Source organism: Physeter macrocephalus, chromosome 5 (genome assembly GCF_002837175.3).
Source record: "Physeter macrocephalus isolate SW-GA chromosome 5, ASM283717v5, whole genome shotgun sequence".
Taxonomy (NCBI): domain Eukaryota; kingdom Metazoa; phylum Chordata; class Mammalia; order Artiodactyla; family Physeteridae; genus Physeter; species Physeter macrocephalus.
Window position 1 is genome coordinate 35,387,020 of NC_041218.1, and position 4,205 is coordinate 35,391,224.

The window sequence follows — 4,205 nt, forward strand, 5'->3', positions numbered from 1 at the left end:
TGTCCCTAGGTCTGAAGTGGGTGTCTTGTAGACAGCATATATATGGTTCTTGTGTTTGTATCCATTCAGCCAGTCTATGTCTTTTGGTTGGAGCATTTTATCTATTTACATTTAAGGTAATTATTGATATGTATGTTCCTATTACCATTTTATTAATTGTTTTGGGTTTGTTATTGTAGGTCTTTTCCTTCTCCATTGTTTCCTGCCTAGAGAAGTTTCTTTAGCATTTGTTGTAAAGCTGGTTTGGTGGTGCTGAATTCTCTTAGCTTTTGCTTGTCTGTAAAGGTTTTAATTTCTCCGTCTAATCTGAATGAAATCCTTGCTTGGTAGAGTATTCTTGGTTGTAGGTTTTTCTCTTTCATCACTTTAAGTATGTCCTGCCACTCCCTTCTGGCTCGCAGAATTTCTGCTGAAAGATCAGCTTTTAACCTTATTGGGATTCCCTTGTATGTTATTTGTTGCTTTTCCCTGGCTGCTTTTAATATTTTTTCTTTGTATTTAATTTTTGATAGTTTGATTATTATGTGTCTTGGCTTCTTTATCCTTGGATTTATCCTATATGGGACTCTGTTCTTCCTGGACTTCATTGACTCGTTCCTTTCCCATATTAGGGAAGTTTTCAACTATCATCTCTTCAAATATTTTCTCAGTCCCTTTCTTTTTCTCTTCTTCTGCTGGGACCCCTATAATTCGAATGTTGGTGCATTTAATGTTGTCCCAGAGGTCTCTGAGACTGTCTTCAATTCTTTTCATTCATTTTTCTTTATTCTGCTCTGTGGTAGTTATTTCCACTCTTTTATCTTCCTGGCCACTTATCCGTTTTTCTGCCTCAGTTGTTCTGCTATTGATTCCTTCCAGATAATTTTTGATTTCATTTATTGTGTTTTTCATCATTATTTGTTTGCTCTTTAGTTGCTCTAGGTCCTTGTTAAACGTTTTGTTGTATTTTCTCCATTGTATTTTCATGATTTTGGATCATCTTTACTATCATTACTCTGAATTCTTTTTCAGGTAGACTGCCTACTTCCTCTTCATTTGTTTGGTCTGGTGGGTTTTTACCTTGCTCCTTCATCTTCTGTGTATTTCTCTGTCTTCTCATTTTTCTTAACTTACTGTGTTTGGGGTCTCCTTTTTGCAGGCTGCAGGTTCATAGTTCCCGTTGTTTGTGGTGTCTGCCCTCATTGGGTAAGGTTGTTTCAGTGGATTGTGTAGGCTTCCTGGTGCAGGGGACTGGTGCCTGTGCTTGGTGGATGAGGCTGGATCTTGTCTTTCTGGGAAGGACCACGTCCAGTGGTCTGTTTGGGGGTGTCTGAAGTTATTATGATTTTAAGCAGCCTCTCTGCTAATGGGTGGGGTTGTGTTCCTGTCTTGCTAGTTGTTTGGCATAGGGTGTCCAGCACTGTAGCTTGCTGGTCGTTGAGTGGAGCTGGGTCTTTGCGTTGAGATGGAGATCCCTGAGAGAGTTTTCACCATTTGACATTATGTGGGGCTGGGAGGCCTCTGGTGTACCAGTGTCCTGACCTCGGCTCTCACACCTCATAGGCTCAGGCCTGACACCCGGCCGGAGCACCAGGACCCTGTCAGCCACACGGCAACAATAGTTCTGTGAATATGTCTTCATCAACCAAATGAGCAAAGCCAATGTGGGACCCAGGACCACTCACTTGGTGGAAGGAATCCCAGGTACAGGGAGGGGACAGGCAGAGTACAGGTAATATCTGGATATTGCTTGACACTTTACAGACTGTTCTCAATGGATTTCCCTTCTTTGCTGAACTTCAAAGTTTCCATGATCTTGGAAGCTGGGAAGTGAAAGGCAGAGGTAGGGAGCACAGGGCATGAGCAGCTCCTGGGCGTGTGCCCACTGAAGTGGCTGCTTGAGGGACCCCAGGGTGATATTATTAAATGTTTCTCCTGTGGAGGCTGCAAGCCAAGGGCCTGCTTCTATGGGTAGATGAGTTCTCTCCTGAGGCCCATCAATCAGTCACTCACAAAAGAGTGATTTCTTGTCCTTAGATAAGAGATGTGAAAGAAAGAAAGAAAGAAAGAAACAACTCTATTTCTCCCTCTAGATCTTCCTATTGACTTTGAGACTTCCAGATGCTTTTGAAGGTGCTTCCAAGGGGCAGTGATCAGACATGGCTTCTGTCCTATAAGGACAGGGAAGTGGGGACCCAGAAAAGGGCTATGGTATCCTGGTAATAAAATGTTACAAGCTGAAATTAAGTTCTACCCCATAAGCCGAACAGTCTAGTTTATCTATCAATACTTCTCCTAATTTATTTCCGTTTTGTTTTCCTTTAATCAGTTCCTGTCTGAATGTCTGACTGCAGCTGCACTGCAGGTTACAAAGGTAAAGACTGTGGTCAGAGTGGAATAGCCAAAGAACTACACCCACATCTTAGAACAAAATTAGGATCAGGGTGAGAGTTACAAATATGGTAGGGATAAATTGGGTAAAATCACCCAAAAGAAGACCATAAAATCTACCTGCTCCTATTCAGTAACTGATTCAGTTTCCTTATACCAACCCTGGAAAATTTTCGTCTTCTTTTACATAGAAGGGAAAAATACCTGTTACTTCTAGAGTCACAATACCATGTAAGTTTACAATTATAGAAAGTTTCTTAAATAGAAACACCAGGGCACTGTAATTCAATATATTTCCAGTTTATTTGGACATATACAGTAACATAATGGAAGAAACAACTCCAGTACTATTTGTTAGTCTGTAAAGAACTAAGGAAAATAATGGCTAAAATTTTGTTTAAAACAAGGTAATTATTTTAAATATTGTAAAATAACAAATAAAAAGCTTTTTAATGAGTTCATCGTGTTTGGGGTATGTTAAATGTTATTTTTCAATTATTTGATTAGAATAAAAAATCAATTATCAGTGCAGTTATTCCATTATTATAAGTGAGAGCTAGAGTTACCATTGGCTTTGGCCAAGTTCTCTTAAAAAAATAATCTTCTAATGCACTATAAATTCCTCTATAATTAATACTTGAGGATTCAGGAGAAGATGGCGGTAGAGTAGGACGCGGAGATCACCTTCCTCCCCACAGATACATCAGAAATACATCTACACGTGGAACTGCTCATATAGAACACCCACTGAATGCTGGCAGAAGACCTCAGACCTCCCAAAAGGAGAGGGGAATAAGAAAGCTGCTTAAAGGAGATCCAGAGATGGACGCGAGCTGCGGCTATCAGCGCGGACCCCAGAGACGGGCATGAGATGCTAAGGCTGCTGCTGCAGCCACCAAGAAGCCTGTGTGCGAGCACAGGTCACTATCCACACCTCCCCTCCCGGGAGCCTGTGCTGCCCGCCGCTGCCAGGGTCTCGTGATCCAGGGACAACTTCCCCAGGAGAACGCACGGCGCACCTCAGGCCGGTGCAACATGACGGCCTCTGCCGCCGCAGGCTCGTCCCGCATCCGAACACCTCCCTCCCCCCCGGCCTGAGTGAGCCAGAGCCCCGAAATCAGTGGCTCCTTTAACCCCGTCCTGTCTGAGCAAAGAAAAGACGCCCTCAGGCGACCTACGTGCAGAGGCGGGGCCAAATCCAAAGCTGAACCCTGGGAGCTGTGCGAACAAAGAAGAGAAAGGGAAATTTCTCCCAGCAGCCTCAGAAGCAGTGATTAAAGCTCCACAATCAACTTGATGGACCCTGCATCTGTGGAATACCTGAATAGACAATGAATCATCCCAAATTGAGGAGGGTGTCTTTGGGAGCAAGATAGAATTTTTTTCCCCTTTTCCTCTTTTTGTGAGTGTGTATGTGTATGCTTCTGTGTGAGATTTTGTCTGTATGGGTTTGCTTTCACCATTTGTCCTAGGGTTCTGTCCATCCGTTTTTTTGTTTGGTTTGTTTTGTTCTTTTTACTTTTTAAAATTTTTTTCTTAATAATTATTTTTTATTTTAACAACTTTATTTATCTTACTTTATTTTATCTTCTTTCTTTCTTTTTTTCTCTCGTTCTCTCTTTCTCTCTTTCTTTCATTATTTTCTCCCTTTTATTCTGAACTGTGTGGAGGACAGTCTCTTGGTGCTCCAGCCAGGCGTCAGGGCTGTGCCACTGAGGTGGGAGAGCCAACTTCAGGACACTGGTCCACCAGAGACCTCCCAGCTCCACGTAATATCAAACGGCGAAAATCTTCCAGAGATCTCCATCTCAATGCCAAGACCCAGCTCCACTCAA